The sequence below is a fragment of the Xenopus laevis genome, chromosome 7S (assembly GCF_017654675.1).
Source record: "Xenopus laevis strain J_2021 chromosome 7S, Xenopus_laevis_v10.1, whole genome shotgun sequence".
Taxonomy (NCBI): Eukaryota; Metazoa; Chordata; class Amphibia; order Anura; family Pipidae; genus Xenopus; species Xenopus laevis.
In genome coordinates this window covers 84520208-84540679 of record NC_054384.1, presented here as the reverse complement: position 1 = coordinate 84540679, position 20472 = coordinate 84520208, and the positions used below count along the sequence as shown (strand labels likewise).

At 38.9% G+C, this 20472-nt stretch overlaps 1 pseudogene; it reads left to right on the top strand.

The window, feature by feature from the left end:
- LOC108697248 overlaps positions 1 to 20179 on the top strand; it is a 22416-nt pseudogene extending 2237 nt beyond the window's left edge.
- The last annotated feature ends 293 nt before the right edge of the window (positions 20180 to 20472 follow it).

Genomic DNA, 20472 nt, shown 5'->3' with positions numbered 1-20472 from the left:
GCGAAGGCAAGTCTGGCGCAAGAGGTAACGTTCAGTAAAATCCACATCTTAGTGAATTTGCGTAGTTACGTCCATTTGCCAGAGCGAAAATTCGCCTGGCATTAGAGTGCGACATAGCGCTAGAGTCTATCTCCTTCGCTAGCGAATTTATGCCAGCGCCCGTTATTAAATCGGCAAAGTTTCGCCAGCTTTAGTCACTTCGCTCTTAAGAAGCATATTTACCTATTTAGTGTCTGGTTTGGTTTAATTGGTTGCGGCACACACAGTAAATGTTTTTAGTTTTTGACAAAAGCCTGATTTGGAGAAAAAATTGTACGCGTGAAAAAAGCTATTGATTGCAGAAAGTATGAGTTAAGGATGTTACTTACATTATTAATATCATGAATATAACCCACCCCCATGTATCACCCCCGAAGCAAGGAGTGAGGGGAATTTGCATTTACACACTTGAATCTCTGCTGCTCCAGCACAATTACTATTATGACCATGTTTCATATACGTATTAGTAACTTTGTTATGAGCCGAGGAGGTGTTTAGGCTGGTAGAGCTGTCAAGTCAATTTGGTACTTTTAATTAAGTCTAAGCAGTTATATGAATCATTCTGCCCATGCTGAAAGCCATAAAACAAAGCTGTTAGTTCTAATATTGCTTACAGCTGGCAGAATGAACCTCACACCCTGGAGTTCTTCCACATCCTGAATGTGATCACAAGGGTGTCCTAAATGCTGTCCCCTCGGAGTTTTCCCATGTCTCAATTGTTTAGTTGACTGAATTCCAGTTCGCTTTAGTGTTCTTGTGACCGAATTCACAAGGGTCTGGGTGAGTCCACTTACAGAAACTGTCGTCACCAGCTGCACTTTTTATTAAGTGGGCACAGGGGTTGCAAACAGGCACAGTCTGATGTTGGGCAACATTTTCAATCCATATTTGCATTAAAAAAAAATAATAGGTTGATTTGTATTCATTTAACAACATTTTTTTAAAACTTGCCGGCTTCTTTTTGAGGCTGAGCCAGTGGCTTTCCACACCACGCACTGTTGCATGCAAGCTGGAAGTAGGTGGAGCTGACCGGAATCTACACTGTACATTTCTGTATGTGAAGCCACAGCTGCCACTATAGGGTTGCCACCTTTGCTGATGGCTCAACCAGAACACAGGGGGCAGGGCAGATAACATTGGGTGTGGGGCAGTGATGTAGGAACAGGCATGATGACATCAGAGATGGGCACAATGATGTTGGTGGAGTTAATACACCAGGGCAAGATTATTGCATCACTTAGATACAACTGGCTGGATTTCCATCCAATGTTTTAATTAAAGAGTTCATGCCCAGTTCAAAACCACACAGGTGGCAACCCTATCTCTAGCTATATTCTGCTTGGTGATTAAGCCTAATCATTTAATTACAGGTATGAGATCTATTATACAGAAATCACTTATCCAGAAAGCTCTGAAATACAACAATGCTAATTTAGAAAAAAAACATTCTTATTTTTGATTGATCTGCTTTTTTTTTGTATCTGTAATAATAAGAAATTAACTGTACTTGATAGTAACTAAGCCATGTTGAAATGAGTATCGCAGTTTTTAAATGCTTTTCATGTTTTGGCCAGATTATTGTTTGGGTTTCTGAACAGCAGGTAAAGTTGCTGTACCATGTTAGCCAGTAAAAATGTTGCAGGGGAACCCTTTTGAAATAAAAAATAACAAAAGCGATATAAAGGTGATACCTTTATTGGCAAACTAATATAATCATAGCAAGCTTTCAGAACATTTAAGTTCCTTTTTCAAGATGATTACCATGAAGCTGTGGTGTTCTCTGTTATATACACACCATTCAGCTCATAGGTCAAATGACCAACAAACAAATGAATGGAAACTTTCAATTCCCTGGAGAAGGGACTAAACCTGGGCCTTGGATTTATGGCTAATTATGTGGACTAAGAAAGGACTGCACCAGGTCAGAAATACCAACATGTCTGGATATGGACTAAGAGATCATATGGAATTCCTTTGATTCTACACTCCAATGGACACAAAAATTGTTGTGGTCAGAAAAATATCGTCAACTTTTTTTTGTCCCTCCTTTTATTTCCAAAATGTTGGGAGGTATGGCAAAGTGCAATCGTTGCGTAGTTTGGATCTTGAATAAACTACACATTGAAGAACGCAGGTCTGGACAAGGAGCCAAAATATGCACTGGCATTTCAAATACACAGAGGCCCAACCAGTCTCCCACCCCAGTCTACAGTAGGGTTGCCATCTGGCCTGTATATTTTACTGGCCTAGCCGGTAAAAATTATGGTTGATCCCAATGTTATTAATAGGGAAAAAAGATAAATATATATAGAAAGGTCGGTATTTTTTAGGGTGGCAACCCTAGTCAACAGTGACTGTCTATGGCATCTAACAGCAGCCCCTCAACTAGGGTTGCCACCTTGCCAGTACAGTATTTTATTTTGAAGCTTGATGCCAATGTTATTAATAGGAAAAAACAGCAAGAATATAGGAGGGCATGTATTTTTTTCCCAGAAAAGGTGGCAACCCTAAGCCCCTCACAGAACTCACAGATTGCCAGTCCGGGCCTAATTGAAGGCATGTTGACGTGTCATGTGAGCCATTTGGAAATACAGTAATCATGGGATAAAAGAATTGGAATGGCTTGAAACAAGTTCTCGAGAACGATTGGATGGGCAATACTTCCAGGTTGGAGAGTGATTGGCTGAGCCACACTTCCGGGCTGGAGAGTGATTGAATGAGCCATACTTCTGGGTTGGAGAGTGATTGGCTGAGCCACACTTCCGGGCTGGAAAATGATTGGCTGAGGCACACTTCCAGGCAACCTACACGTGGTGCACTGGGCTTCCTATTGCAATCATGGCAGCAGTCGGGGCGACAGGTTGGCTGAGTTAGAGAAGGTAAAGCGCGAGAAGTGGCGGGAGCTGGTCCTCGGTTTGGATGAGAAGCTCCGGAAGTGAGCAGCTGAGAGGTTCCTCCCGGGCTGGCTCAGCTCATACACCTGCACAACCTGGTCCTGTGTCGTAACAAGCTGCGCCTCCCCGGCAGTTGGACAGCTGCGGGCCCTGCACTTGTTGGACGTCTCCGGGAATGAGTTAGAAGTTGCCTCTTCTCTCGCTGCGGACATTGGCCTGCTGCCTGGGCTCAAGGTGAGGCAATTCCATGAACTAGTTGCTTTTTATTATTAGAAAGGACTAGGGATGGGCAAATTTTTTCGCCTTGTTTGCCAAAGAAATGACGCCCATAGACTTGTATGGCGTTTTGCGGCAAAAAAAAATATGCGCGTCAAAAAAACATTTCGCCGGCGGGGAATTTTGGGTGAAACAAAACGGGTCAAATTCGCCCATCCCTAGAAAGGACAAAAAATAAGTATCCCTGATTAAAGCACCAGTAATCTGCTGATTCATTGCACATGCTCTGGCCTTGCCAACAGTTTCCCAGAGATTAAGGACCAGCGTATAAAATTCTCTACAAATACAAATTTATGATACATGTATGGGATCCGTTATCCAGAAAGAGCCAAATTATGGAAAGGCCATCTCCCATAGACTCAATTCTATCCAAATAATTCACATTTTAAAAAATGATTTCTTGTTTCTTTGTAATACTAAAACAGTACCTTGTACTTAATCCAAACTAAGATTTAATTTACCTATTGGAAGCAAAACCTGCCTTTTGGGTTTATTTAATGTTAATATGATTTTCTAGTAGACTTAAGGTATTAAGACCTAAATTACTAAAAGATCGATTTTCTGTATAAAGTCCTGGGTTCTGATCATTCTGGATAACAGGTCTCATACTTGTACAAGATTATTAATTATGAGAGTGTGGAGGTTTTATTGCAATCCTTATAAGGGTGGTTCACCTTTCAGTTAACTTGAATTATGTTATAGAATGGCTACTTCTAAGCAACTTTTTAAATGGTTATTTTTTTTTCTTTATAGTTTTTGAATCATTCGCCTTCTTCCTCTGACTCTTTCCAGCTTTCAAAAAACCAATGCTCTGTAAGGCTACAAAGTTATTGCTACTTTTTATTACTTTCCATCTCCTATTCATATTCCATTTTTATTATCAAAAGAATGCATGGTTGTTATGGCAATTTGGACTCTAGGGGGCACATTTACTTAGCTCGAGTGAAGGATTAGAATAAAAAATACTTAGAATTTCGAAGTATTGGCTAGTTCGACCTTCGAATCAAACGATTCAAACTAAAAATCATTCGACTATTCGATCATTTGATAGTCGAAGTACTGTCTCTTTAAAATAAACTTCGACCACCTACTTCGCCACCTAAAACCTACCGAGCATCAATGTTAGCCTATGGGGAAGGTCCCCATAGGCTTTCTAGGCAATTTGGGATCGAAGGAAAATCGTTTGATCGATGGATTAAAATCCTTCGAATCGTTCGATTCGAAGGATTTAATCATTCGATCGAACTATTTTTCCTTCGATCGTTCGATCAAAGGAATTGCGGTAAATCCTTCGACTTCGATATTCGAAGTCGAAGGATTTAACTTCGATGGTCGAATATCGAGGGTTAATTAACCCTCGATATTCAACCAATAGTAAATGTGCCCCCTAGCAATCACATTGCAGTGAACTATCATAATGAAAGTTACTGAACAACCCCTTTAAAAGTAATCCAGATATATATCTATATCATTTATTTATATATAATATGATTTATTTATTTATATATAATATGATTTATTTATTTATATATAATATGTATTTATTTATATTCCCCCCTCCCCCCAATAATTCTAAAGTTAAAGGGTCCAGTTTGCTCTGCTGCCCCAGGAAGCCCAGTCCATGACAGTTAAGAAATGTTATTGGCCTTTAAGTAAAGAGTCTGCTCAGCACAGGGGGGCCATTTGGAATCAACTGTTCACAGAGCCATATATATCTCTGAGCTGATCATCACTGGCTGAACTGAAAAGACATTGTATTCAGCGTATGCTTAGATTCTTTGTGTATCATGCATTGGGACTGCCTGAGCTGTTGCCTTTAAGAATTTTAAAAATGACTTCTGTGCCCAGCGGGACTACAATGTTTAAGCATTGAATGCCCTTTAATTTTTACATATTAACCATTCCAAGCATGTAGCAATTCCTTAAGTGTAATTTATATGTTTAGATCAGTTAGATATATATATATTTTTTTTAATGGTGATCCCATATGGTTATGGTATTCTGTTTACTGTAGTGAGCATTCTCTCTGTTTCTGCCAGAGCCTTGATTTCTCCAATAACCTGCTCACAGACATCCCATTTGTGCTTACTCAAGCTGAAGGATATAAATTTCAAGGGCAACAAGCTGAAAGATAAAGGCCGGAAAAGATGGTGAATGGGTGCCAGGCCAAGTCTGTGCTTGAGTACCTGGGGGTTGGTGGGCGAGGAGGTGGGAAAGGTAAAACAAGTCAACTACAAGAGGTCCTCTGCACTCAACCCATTATCAATATATTTAAGACAGAGACATTTTGTGCATACTGCTACTGAAAAATGCCTTACCCTTTAAACAAAACAGGGATTGTTTGTCCATATATTGCAATATATTTAAGCTGGCCAACTACGTCAAAGTCATCCCATATCTGGCCAGTCCTATGCTCAATTTTCATCTGATTCATTAAGAATTCTATTGCTTCATTATACATTTTACAAAGGGACTAAGTTTTACCTGCAACTTACTAGCTGCTTTCAAATGGGATGACTTTGACGTAGTTGGCCAGCTTAAATATATTGCAATATATGGACAAACAATCCCTGTGTTGTTTAAAGGGTAAGGCATTTTTTAGTAGCAGTATGCACAAAATGTCGCTGTCTTAAATATATTGATAATGGGTTGAGTGCAGAGGACTCTTGTATTTGTCTATATGTATTTTGTGGTCAGACCCTCATTGCACCCCCGCCTAATGGTTTTAAAAAATAGTGGTGAGCACAACTTTCCCTTGTTTGTTAAAGGTAAAACAAGGACAGAGAATGCAGGGAAGGAAGAAAGGAGAAGAAGAAAAAGAAAGAACGAAAGCAGAAGGAAAGTGCGGTTGATGAAGAGGAAGATGTAGGAGAGCTCAATAAGATGATGCTGAAAATCTTGCACATATCAGAGAATCCAACACCAATTATAGTAAAAAAGATGTGAGTCCATACATTGTGTGCTGTGTGGTGAAAGGCATGAACCTCAGGTCAGGCAATGCCCTGAAAAGGTTTCTTACCGCTCAGGTGAGTTTCCTTTTATGCTGCTCTTATTTACTGAATAAAGTACCCCCTCTTGTAAAATATAAGGATATTATAAGTTACCGAGGAGTTCCATGATCATATAAAAACACAAGGCCAAAGTGACTTCTAATATCCTCATATTTTGCAACAGGGGCTACTTTATTTATTATAATGCACAAGTTCAGTCAGTCATGTGATAGAAATGACATTAATAAGCACAGTTTATAAGCATATCATTTAGAGGATATTCATGGCTCTTGTGTATTATAGGGATATATCAGCCTAGTGATAACATATGTCTAATGGTTCAATTGTACACTTACATGGTATTGTTATAAATTGTTGAAAAGTACATATCACTGCTCCCAAGAACTGGATCTCTGAGCCTCTGTACCTGTCATTTTATCACTGTTATGGATATCCATTCATATTAGACACATGCAGAGTGGCCCATTCTGACCATTGGAAATTCTGGGATCAGTTGTGGGGGGGGGGTCAGCATACTGAACTTTAGGTAACTAAACTCACGCTCATTCCAATTTAAATAAAGGTTTATGAAACCCTGCTCTTTGCAATAAGACAATTACTGTTCAAGATAGCTTTTCTACATTATGTTAGAGCATTTTGGGACCTTAATATTTTATTAATCATAGCAATATACAGATTTTACATATAAACCATACTTCCCAACTGTCCCTTTTTCGGAGGGACAGTCCCTCTTTTGACAGCTCATCCCGCAGTCCCTCATTTGTACCGGAAAGTCCTTCTTTTCTCTGCACTGATCAGCCAGAAAAAGAAACAAACTTTCTAACTTAATTGGCTTTTAGCAGAGAGCCCAGAACAGCTAACAGGTGCAAATAAGATACTTTGTAACAATTTTGAGACACAAAAACACAGTTTAGATAAGGAGAAATATTTTCAAACTTTCATAACCTGCCAAATTTTGTAAAACAAACATGGTAATTAGGGGGTGTGGCCACAGAAAGGGGTGTGGTCAAAAAAATTGCTGCGCTACGTGTGGAAAAAAATGTTTTGTCCCTCTTTTTACTTCCAAAATGTTGGGAGGTATGATAAACTATAGAAATACATCTGAATGAATAATAGAAAGTAAACCCTAATAAATAAAACTCCAATACACACTGCAGAAAATGAAACCGTATAGTAGTATTATAAATAGAATTATAATAAAAGGGCATAATCATGCAGTAGGGCACTGCCTTTGCAAGTTTTCACTTGTCACAACCTTTTAGTGACTTGTATTGCTGTAATGTAATTTGTCCACTTGGTGGCAGCACATCACTATAACTAGTAAAGGCACCAATATTTACTGCTTGTTGCCCATCCTTGATCTAGACTATATTTTCTCAACTTTTGCTATGTCTTAAAGTGTATTTGTAGAGGGGATCTGGATGCTTGAGTGGAATAGTTTAATACAAACAAAGGCAGCTGCATCGTTTGCTCTTGCACAATTGCAAAACTGGATGAAAACACATGGCTTACAACTCGTAAATTATTCTGATGATTCTGTTTGAATTCTTCATAAGCCATAGAGCCTCAAACCTATTCTCCGGCCCCATCCATATAGTGCAAAACTCACATTGGCTTACATGGAGCAGTTATTGATTGATTCATTCTGATAAATGTGCCTATACAGCTGGGTGGATATCTTACAAAAGAGACTACTACCAATAGAATGAGGAGTTTAGTGCAAAGTAAAGCTGCTGAAAGTATTTTACCATTTCCTTCACTCATTTAGGCTGGATGTCTGTGAGGCTTTTACTAGAGGCTCTTGTACTCTCTGATCCACTTTTCCGTGTACTCGTTAAGCTTTGCTGCTCTTTTACCATTTCAGAAAGCTTTGTGCTCTATGTGTGTAGCACAAGAAGCGGGTCTATAATTTGATGGGTGACAAGTCCATTAGTCAGATTGTTTTAAAAATAACAATAGTGTGTGGAGCCAACAGAGCTGGATAGGACTATAGAAATTTCTTGAAGGGTTGACTCCAACTTTAAACATGTGCGCTATGGGACAGATGTACTGTGCCCATAAACCAACATATCTAACTGGCTTCCCATGAATCAGCTGGCATGAACAGTACTCTTGAATGCATAAGGCAAATAAAATACGACTCCCTCTTAATATAAATGTGAAGGCAGAATGTTTAATATATGTTATTAAAGGAGAAGGAAAGGCTAGAATTAAGTAAGCTTTATCAGAAAGGTATATATAAATACACCAGTTAAACTTCAAAGTAATGCTGCTCTGAGTCCTCTGTCAAAAGAAACACAGCATTTATTTCCTTCTATTGTGTACACATGGGCTTCTGTATCAGACTTCCTGTTTTCAGTTTAATCCTTCAGGGCTAGGGCTTGAGCATGCTCAGTTTGCTCCTGTCTCCCTTTCACTCATCTCTCCTCCCCTCGCTGCTGTATTCTGAGCCCAGAGCTATCAAAATGAGCAGGGAGATACTCAGACAGGAAGTGATCTCACAGACACAGATCAGATACAGACACAGTACAAATTATACTTTTATACGATTATAAAAAGAAGAGAATTATTATAGACCCAATAATTCAACTAAGGATAGCTGTGGCAAGGAACATGATACCACATAAATGGAAAACAAAAACACCAATAAATAAGATATTATGGATTAAGGAAATTGAAGAAATAAGAGGTATAGAGGAAATAATAGCAAAAAAAGAGGTAAAATTAGTAAACATTGCAAATTATGGGGAAAATGGCGTGAATTTCTAAGGAATGAAGGATTATAACAACTAAGAAGGGGGTGATAGTATATTTTTTTTGTTTTGTTTTTGTGTTGTGCCTTTTTCTTTATTACTATTTATATGATGTATATGTATATATTTATGTTTACATATAAATGTACTATATGAATCAAAGATAATTATGTAATGAGAAAACATTTATTGCTTTATTGTTTCATCATGTACTTTATTGTTTGTTTTAAAAAAAAAACTGAATAAATAAATTAAATATAACAAAAAGGAAGTGATCTCACTCCAACCTAATATGGCAGCTACTATCCTAAAGAAACAGAGAGCTTATAGATCTGTTTACTCAGTTATGGTTAAGCATTCTGCAAAATAAATATGGTGTTATAGCTTGCATTATTGTGGCTAATCTATTGGCGATAAACTGCTGTGGTTGCTTTCCTTCTCCTTTAAAGGTGCTACACATTTACAAGAGTAATTGGGATAATGATTGCTCCTTACTGGGTGATTGTACTTATCTAACTTGTAATTTTATATTTTACTATTAAGACCAAGCTCCATGACGATATGTGTGATAAAAGGACTTTAGCTACTATGGCCACTCACGACTTGCATTTAGTGGAAGGAACTCTATTGTATGACGCCAGACCACCCAGAGACCTCAGGGTATGATTGTGAATTGCACTGAATGTAATAACTTTTATTATTAAAAGATTGGATAATTGTAGTGTTAGACATACATGGAAGAATGCTGCAAGAAGTAGAAAGGTCAGTCTTAGCATAGATGCAATTACAAACCCACATGTGATGCACTTACTTGTCACTCAGCCAATCTCCTGTCAAAACACTTGTCTGTCTCCATTCAGTTGTGAGTTCTCAGTAATCAGTGTATTATCTGATCTCTTTTGTGAGAAGGAGATACAATAACTGCATTTGGCATGTAAGCGCTAGGAGAGGTGTTTTCTCATTCTCATTCTGCAGTAGCTTAAATTTCAGACAGCTGGGCAAACAACAACAAATGTAATAATGGTGACACATCTGCAGACAAACTCTGTCCATGTTGTTTTCTTTACTAAAAAGTCTTTTTGTTTTCTTAAACTGTACTGAATTTAAAGGGATACTGTCATGGGAAAAAAAGCATCAGTTAATAGTGCTGCTCCAGCAAAAGCTACACTGCAATCCATTTCTCAAAAGAGCAAACAGATTTTTTTATATTTAATTTATAAAAAAATACACATATTGCCTGTTTCCCAGCTGCCCTCAGTCATGTGACTTGTGCTCTGATAAACTTCAGTCACTCTTTACTGCTGTACTGCAATTTGGAGTGATATTGAGGGACGAATTTTACCCATTTCGGTTCGCCAAAAATTCGCCGCCGGCGAAATGACGCCGACGCCCATTAAAGTCTATGGGCGTCAAAAACATTTTTTTGACGCGCGTCTTTTAATTTTGACTCACAAAGCCATACAAGTCTATGGGCGTCATTTTTTTGGTGAAACAAGGCGAAAAAATTCTCCCATCCCTAGTGATATCATCCCCCCCAGCAGCCTAACAATACAACAATGGGAAGGTAACCAGATGGCAGTTTGCTAACACAAGATAACCGCTCCCTGGTAGATTTAAGAACAGCACTCAATAGTAAAATCCAGGTCCCACTACGACACATTCTGTTACATTAGTAGAAGAAACAACAGCCTGCCAGAAAGCAGTTCCATAATGGCTCTTGCTGAAAGCACATGACCAGGCAAAATGACCTGAGATGGCTGCCTACACACCAATATTACAACTAAAAAAAAAAAAATACACTTGCTGGTTCAGGAATGAAATGTTATATTGTAGATTGAATTATTTTCAGTGTAAATCGTGTCATTTAGAAATAAAATCATAAAAATCATGACAGACTCCCTTTAAGCTCTGTAGAACGCACCTTAACTTCTGGGAATAGGTAACACGTGTGCTATGGAAATGCTTTGTTTAAATTGGCACAATACAATGTATTGTTTATTTTTGAAGCTAGAGTCAAAGTGTCATTGAACTGTATTAAAGTTGTTTACTTTATGAAAGGCAGGATTAACCCAATCAAGTATCCTGCAAGTGTATTGTATTTACTTTGGGTGATTTTAATATTTAAAATTGCTGTGCATGCACCGATTCACTCGTGATCTGCTCTGCTTAGCTGTTGGCTTAGCAGTCGGATCTCAAGTGATTCTGCTGTATGTTAGGATATCTGGATTATGTTTGATCCAATTAAACCGATTCCGAATCCTTAAAATCATGTGACTTTTTGTCACAAAACAAGGAAGTAAAAAAATGTTTTACTCTTTTTGCCTCCCCCTCACTAGTTTGCATATGCAAATTAGGGGTCGGTATTCGGCCGAATCTTTCAGAAAAGATTCAGGGGTTTGGCCGAAACCAAAATAGTGGATTCGGTGCATCCCTACTCTATGGGGCAGATTTGCTAAAGGGCAAAGTGACTAACGCTGGTGAAAATTCGTCAGCATGAAGTCATTCAGGAACTTTGAGGATTTACTAATGGGCACAGGCATAACTTCGCTAGCAAAAGAGACAGACGCTAGCGATCATTCGCACTCTATCGCCAGGCGCCAGACTTGCCTTCGCCAGCTCAGACCAGATGAAGTGCAATGGAGTGCATAGGACTTCCAAAAAACACTTGGGTCTTTTCCTTTTTTCTGAGTGATAGCCTGCAAAGGCTCGTAAAAATTTTTTTGGGCAACTGGGTTCCCCCCTCCATTTTCTAACATATGGAACATAAACTATACAGTGGGCTCATGTGTAGGGCATTATAACAACTCTATTTCCTTTATTAAGGTTCCCTGGACTTATGTAATGTATTTGCTTCAACATATACAGTACATCCATTCAACTTTATCATTTCCCGCTGTGTGCAAATTAGGCAACGCTAGCGCATCTTCGCTTGATTGCTGAAGTAACGATAGTGAAAATTTGCCAGCGTTCATCGCCTTGGACGCAACTTTGCATTTTAGTGAATTAGCGTTGTCCTAGCAAATTTACGCCTGGTGAAGTGTTGCGATGTCTGCGAAGCCGTCAATGATGAATTTTCGCTGGTTAGGGAATTTGCCCCTATATGTTTCTAGTTTAAAACTTTAGATCTGCCTGTCCATTCAAACATAACGTTTCATCAGACATCGAAGTCTGACAAAGAGTCTGTTTTTCTAATTCTATAATGTCAAACCATGCTTTTTTTTTACTAATACTTATGTTTTGTCATTGATTGAAATCTAAACTTTGTGTGTCGGGGGGGTGCTCCTGTGTATTTATGCAGGTTGTACCCTTGGGTCGCAAAGAAATCGATGCAAAGGATCTTGTTCGGCAGCTGCAGTTTGAAGCAGAGGAGCAAAGGAAGCAGAAAAAGCGACAGAATGTCTCTGGACTACACAAGTTGGTAAAAATTTTCTCAGAATCCATAGTGTGAGCTTGAATTGTCATATGCTTCTGTTTTTTAACAAACCTGTTTTATATTTATGTCCCCTACACCTGTTTTATTTATATAGGGAATGTATAATTCATACTACTGTACCATTGCTGAGGCTTTAATTATCAGAGAAGCGGTAAGAATCAATCAAGTATGATTTATTAAAATCTGATTTATGAAATAATAGAACAATGCAACAATATGTAACTAAATGGGATCACCATAAATGTGAGACTCCCCCCTGCAGCTGCCTTTGCCACCGTCTAATTATTGATTGTATAGCTCAGTGCCTAGTTGTCGTCATATAAAGCAATAGTTGCGAGCATGAACTAATGAATTAAAGGAACAGTAACACCAAATCATGAAAGTGTTTTAAAGTAATGAAAATATAATCTACCGTTGCGCTACACTGGTACAACTGGTGTGTTTACTTCAGAAGCTCTACAATAGTTTATATAAACAAACTGCTGTGTAACCATGGAGGCAGCCATTCAAAGCTGAGAAAGGACATAGGATACACAGCAGATAACAGATAAGCTCTGTAGTATACAATGGGATTCTTCAGAACTTATCTGCTATTTACTATGTATCCTGTGCTTGAATGTCTGCCCCCATGGCTACACATCAGCTTGTTTATATAAACTATAGTAGTCTTTCTGAATCAAACCCACCAGTTTTTCAACTGGAGGACAACAGTACATTATATTTTCATTCCTTTAAACTAGGGATGCACCAAATTCAGGATCCGGTTTGGGATTCGGCCAGGATTTGGCCTTTTTCAGCATGATTCGGATTCGCCCGAATCCTTCTGCCCGGCCGAACCGAATCCGAATCCTAATTTGCATATGCAAATTAAGGACGGGGACGGAAATTACATGACTTTTTGTCACAAAACAAGGAAGTAAAAAAATTTTCCCTACCCATCCCTAATTTGCATATGCAAATTCGGGTTCGGTATTCGGCCGAATCTTTCGTGAAGGATTCGGGGGTTCGGCTGAATCCAAAATAGTGGATTCGGTGCATCACTAATTTAAACTACTTTCATATTTTGGTGTTGCTGTCGGGTACTGTAAATAAACTATAGATAAGGTCTTACTGGTGGGGTTAGCTCTTATTTGTGTTTTCTTCTTGTTCAATTAATGACATGTCGGCCATTGTTGCATCAAATCTGTTGGCTTCAGCAAGCTGGTATTAAAAAGCAGCTGCATGAAAAATGGGAAAATGTAGACTGATTAGACATAATTGTCTACATAATTGTCTACATCATACGAATAATTAATTCAAAGGTTAAGAACTGCTTTAATGAGATACGGTGCAGCTATAATAATGTATAACTTTCTAGTAAAGTCATTATTTACTTTAGTTAAACCTGCTGTTAAAGTTCTGCAGCGTGCTGTTGTCTTGGATTTGTTGACCATAACATACAGGTTGGGCCTGATAGCAGAATATGCTACGTATTTAAACTTTTGTGTTTGATAGGCTGATGGTGTGAGCATATGACTTTCCCACACAAAACTTTTATTCCTGCTTTTACTCTCAGGGCTGTGGGGGAAAAAGATGTTTGTTCAGCGCTGAAACTATATACGCGTGATCATAGAATATGTTAGCAATGTAATCTTTGGAGAAAGATTCCACTGTTAATCGGTAGTTACATAACAACCTGCTAGAAACCTGTGTTTGCTTGATCTGGACCTCATTGCTGTGAACTCAGCTTTCCAGCTGCCCTTTATCTGTAGTAGGGTGAAGGCACATAATCAATATATTCTGTACTAGTATAGGAACTCCTATTATCACACAAGAAGGGGAGTGTAGAAGTGGAAGAAGTACAGCACCTACAGAACAATCAGTTGCATCACTGCATAGTTTCCAGGGTTAGGTAATGTCTGCTGATTTGCTTCGGGGGGGCAGTCAATTAATTTTTCTTTTAATGCCATTTCTAGAACATAAAAGTAAACATAGCCGAGCTGTTTGAAGTTATGGCAGACAGGGGTGTCACTGTGGCACTTTTTTGCTTAGAAAGGTGATCTGCCACATATTCAGGCTATAAGCACTTCGATGAGCATGTAGAAGGCATCGAACTAAGAAATATTCTCCCACCTAGTAATCAAAGCTTCTTATGGGGTTATCCATATCTATTTCAGTTGTACTGTCCCTTCTGAAACGCCTGCATCTTCAATTAGTAAACGTTGCCCCTGCTACTGAGTCCTGCACAAAGGCAAAAATGAATATCTCCCGTTTTACATATTGTATATAGGCATTTTGGAGTGTTATTTGTAATTTCTAGAAGGCATAATATTTCCACTTTGTGTATATGTTCATTTTGTTGCACTTTTTTTATGCCCAATATATTTAATGTTCGTATCTAATGCTAAATGGTATATAGCGCTTATCCAACTGTATAGGTGTTTATTTTTATTCTTATAGGAATGAAAGCATCAATGCACATTACATACAATAGGTTAACTTTTTCAGTGCCATCTGCCGTAGAATTTACTGCTCTGACATAAACATACCAATGTGCTGGTGCTATATATTCTATAATTCTGGTCCCTTTTTGGATTTACAAGCTGCATATGGACTGGCAGCGCGCACACACACAGTAGCTGTGCTATTAGATGGCAGTGACACAAATAATTCTGTTGCTTTACTTAAAGGACCAGTAACATCAAAAATAGCCTGCCTTCGGAAGGTGAACCAGCTGGCCGGCATGTTTATGAATGGCAGGGCCCTGCCCAATGCTGTCTGGCTCTCTCCGCACATCCCCAAGGCGAACTGCTGCCTTTGCAATGGCAATCACCTAGCAGCCTAGTTCCCTGTGCCGAGACTCCGCAGCTCCCTCCTCTCGTTTCCGGATTCCTCCAGAGCGGTTACATCAGTAACAAAACCGGAGTGATTCCGGCACCAAAAGGAGAGCCTTGCACACAATAAGGAAGCCCGAGCGGGGCAAAAGGCTGAGGATTGTATAACCTCCGCTCTGGAGGAATCGGGAAACACTTACAAAAGAAGTCCAAACCTTCTGGGAATCTTCCAGTATCAATGACTTGCAACAGCCAAAAACACAAACCAAATATATTGTTTATTTGCATGAATTTTGTGCACAAGTTCAAAAGTAAATTGAAGGTAAGGTTTGCTTTCTGACCTGCTAATTGTAAGTGCATTTCTAAACACAAAGAGAAAGATTGCCTTTAAAAACAATTATTACAAAAAAGGAGGTGTTTGTACCACACTTTGGCCAAAATATGTAAGCTCACATGCTACATCAAACCCCTCACGTACAATGAGGGCCTTGACGTGGCATGTGAGCTTACATATTTTTGCCAAAGTGTGGTACAAAGATCTTATTTTTTTATATAATTATTTTGTAAGGCAAACTGTGCTCTGCCAATTTTTCTCTTTCTCTTTGTGTACAAATATTGGCTTTTTATTGTTTATAGTAGCTGGTCAACTCCAGAATGTGGGTTATACCAAGTGCTGGCATATAGCAGCTGGTCAATACCGAGTGCTGGCTATTTCTGTATTTCTAAACACAAACTTATTATTTTTACCTGTTTTATCCTTTTTATCTCTTGCCATGTTATTAGTATAACGTGTAGTTTAGCACTTCTTTTTTAGTTACTGTTAAACTGTAGAAAACTGTAGAAAACTGTAGATTCAGAACTCTTGGCTTGTACACTTCATTTCAACAAAAATCTTTTTGTTGGCACAGTGATATTGCACAGTGACTAGCAATATCACTAGCATGTAACTAAAGGTGGCCATAGACGTTACAAATATGATCTTTCCTGGAAAACATTTTTTCCAAGAAAGATTGTTTGTTTCAATATACACATGTAGAGGTGAATCGGCAGATATACAGATAGAAACAATAGAATTCTACCTTTATTTGACGATTCAGCACTAACAATGGCCGATGTTTGGGTGCGGCATCCAATCAAAATTTTCCAGCCAGCACAATCGACGAGCCGACCGATATCCAAGTCTTCTGCTTATATTGGTCGGCTCGTCTCCTGGTGGGAAAATTAGTTTCATACAATATTATTGGTTTGTCTATGGCCACTTTAAAAGTGTAACTTTCCATACACTATACACCAGTTAAGGATCATAGCTAGAATATTATTCATATCTCATAGAAAGTACAGACACTGCAGATCCATTTAAGCTGCATGCAGATAAAATGATTTCCTGATTTATAACTTGACTTGGGCTAATGTTACAATAGTGGACATTGTATACAGACCACCTTGAATGACACACACTTAAAGGGATACTGTCATGGGAAAAAAAATTTTTTTCAAAATGAATCAGTTAATAGTGCTGCTCCAGCAGCATTTCTCAAAAGAGCAAACAGATTTTTTTATATTCAATTTTGAAATCTGACATGGGGCTAGACATTTTGTCTATTTCCCAGCTGCCCCTGGTCATGTGACTTGTGCTCTGATAAACTTCAATCACTCTTTACTGCTGTACTGCAAGTTGGAGTAATATCACCCCCTCCCTCCCCCCCCAGCAGCCAAACAAAAGAACAATGTTTTATTATAACAGAAAAAAAGGAAATCATTTTTAAAAATGTAGATTTAGTTAAAATGGAGTCTATGGGAGACAACCTTTCCGTAATTCAGAACGTTCTGGTTAATAGGTTTACGGATAATGGATCCCATACCTGAACACTTAATTCCAGAGGCTTGTTCTGTAGTTATTTGAATCCTTTTTAATTATGGATTTCATGTTGCAAGATCTGGAAAAGCACCAAAGATGTCTTTGTGGAAGTAACAAGCAGTACCAGCCTGCAGATCTGCAAAGATGTTTTAGACACACTCATCCTTGTAAGTATTTCATTCTCAGCATTATGTGTGTGTGATATAAACCAGAAAATACAATTCTCAGGAGGCAACTCTCAGAGTGATTCTTAAGGAAACATTCTCAATGCACTTGCTTTTTTTAATGTATAGAGCAAATGACTTAATCCATTGGGATCCAATATCAAATCTTATTAGACGTTGCAGTGGTAGAATACAGACAAATAAGCACATGTAAAACTACCATAATATTGTCACATCAGGGACTGAACCAAGAACTGATGAAACAGTTTCCTTTCCGACAACTGACACAAACAAAAAATATGTAGTTCTCTCCAGTCCCACTCAGTTGCAGATAAATGGAAATTGCTTAAAGGAGAAGGAAAGGGATCCTGCACTTGCGGGTGCCAAATTTTAGGCACCGCCAAGTGATTGTAGTGACTTATCTGAATCCCCGGGCCGGTGCTCCTATCAGCAGAAAACTGCACCGGCTCGGGGTTATACCAGTTAGCTCCACGGAGCGATCCTTTTCTGTCTTAAGTTTTTTTCAAACTCTGTTAAATTCAAATATACTTGAAATTCGCCCGGGGGGGTTATTGATAAAGAAAATCGAATATCTAAAACTCAGACGAATATTCCCGACCTTTCTCAGAAAAAAAACTTGAATTTCAAGAAGGCTCATAACCTGTCCAAATTGGTCCCTGCACCTCTCCCATTGACTTGTACATGAACTCGGTGTAAGGGCCCGAAGGCGCAGTTGGAGTGCGGACCAAGGAGGAGGCAGGTAGTCACCGAGTTCGTGGTACAAAGGGATCAGGCAGGAGAATAGTCGAGGTACAGGCAAAGGGTTCAATCCAGGCAGCAAAGGGTCAATCCGAATAACAGGCAAGGTAGATACACAAGAAATCAGTCAATAATATAACACCCAGGAATCACGAAGATGAACCTATACTTGGGCAACAACTGTAGTGTCCAAGGGGTTTAAATAGGCAAGGTTTGGCACCAAGATTTGGACGCGATGACGTCATGACGCTGACGTCGGCGTCAAGACGCTATCGCCGTGACGCCGACGCACGTTCTGACGCCGGCGACCATTCCGTCGCCGGCGACCAATCGGTGGGCGAGAGGAAGCCGACGTCATCACACTGCGACCAGCAGGATCCACGTGGGGAAGGAAGGAGTCGCCATTTTGGACGCCGTCGCCATCTTGGACGCCGTCGCCATCTTGGAGGTAAGAAACTTCTGTTTCCATTACACTCGGCAGGTTTTAGGTGGTGAATAGTCTAATTTGAGTTCTTAAAGGGCCAGAGTGTGATTAATCTTGAAATTCGAAATAAAACTCGAATCGAGTTTGGATAATTCACAATTGGAATTTAAGAAAAAAATTGAAAATTCTAATTAAAATGTTCAATTCGACCCTTAATAAATCTGCCCCACAGTGTTAAACAGCTGATTATATACAGGACATCATTCACATAAAATCTCAACACCAGTGGAGCATCTATGGTCCCTATTACTTTTAGTCCCATTATGGTCTTTTTTATCAGGGGCCAAATAACCCGCCTGTATGTTATTAAAGTCTGGTAGGAAAACCATTCAGTAAAAGGATACACATTCATTGTAGATAATGCCCTTGTCAGAATCAAACACAGCCCCAAGTGCTGCAATGTGAAAATCAAGCAAGCTGCATTAGTCTGGAAGTGGGCTAGCTAAGTTGCTTATAATGACCCTGGTATCTCTGAGCAACTATAAAAGTATTAGTGTTATGGTTCCTTTTTTCCTTACATTTTCATCTTTTTATGGAATAGTCCAATTTTATCCCATGGTATAGCTCAACAGTAGATTGTTTCTTTCCCCTTGCTGACCCAGCAGAACATAGCAAGAGCTGTTGGCGTGTGTATTTTGATCCAGCCTAGTAATTGTTTCGGGTATATGTGATACGGGCGGCTCTGGGTATTAGCTGGAACACAATGTAAGTGATCAGCTTGATAATGGCAGGAAAGAAGGTTTAGTTTTTCATTCCTTGAACTGTTAAAAGACTTTCACTTGGTGTGGAAATATATTTCCTTTCCGAGAGTAATAACGTTTGTGACATTCAATCTGCACCTTAGACATGGAATATCTCAGCCAGCAGTGTTTATCTTTCTAACCCAGTATGATTGTGGGTTACGGCTTATTGTTTACGTATTCATGGAACTGAAGCTTTGCTCTGTGCCCAGAATTTCTAAGTATTACCGAGTTGTAATCGCATACAACATGTGATAAATGCTAAATATGTAATTACCATTTGTTATACTGTTTCCAGAAAATGGCAGAGCTCCATCAGTTTACATTGGAAAACAAAGAGCCGGAAGCCGTTTCAAACTCTGAGCCTGAAGCATTGGATCAGCCAGCGGCCAATGATAATCCTAACACAGGGTCTGCCACTCAACTCATAGTGGAACAAGTGCGTGTCACAGACATGGAAGGAAACCTCAAAGTTTTATATCCTTCCAAAGCAGACCTGAGCGTCAGTTCTTCTGCCTTCCTCATTGTGTTCAAAGCATTGGTGAAGAATATATTCTAAAAAGCACTTTCCTTCCATGAAATACCGATTCCCCTCAAATCTTATTTATATTAATTTTTACTTTTCTGGTCCTTTATCCTCAAAGTGCAGAAATGTTTACGTTTTGTAATCGTATTGATATGGGCCCAAGTAGCTTTTTTAACTGTTGTGTACATTTTATTGTACCCAGGATCTCTGATTCTCCATTTTTATATTATTTTATATCTTAAATATATTGGGGTAGGCAGATATTTATACATTTTTGTTAAAATTCCAAAACTTTGGTTGTATGCTGTTTTATTGCTTGGCCTGTTTTACAGAGGGATACATTACTTGCAAATAATCACAGCCCTTAAAGGGGAACTAAAGCTTAACTAAATAAGTAGGTAGAAATTTTGTACATTATGTTTTGGACTTCTGTACCAGCCCAAGGCAACCACAGTCCTTAGCAGGACGATCTGTGTCTCCAAAGATGCCCCAGTAGCTCCCCGTCTTCTTTTCTGCTGATTCACTGCACATGCTCTGTGCTGCTGTCACTTACTGAGCTTAGGGACCCACTCACAATATACAGTACACATAGAATAGAAATGTCACAATATAAGGCTGATTAGTAATCAATACAGATAATTATTACATGGCAGCATAGACACCAGTGCAATTAGCATCAGAATTTAATTATCAGCCTTGTAGTATCAGTATATATTACAGGC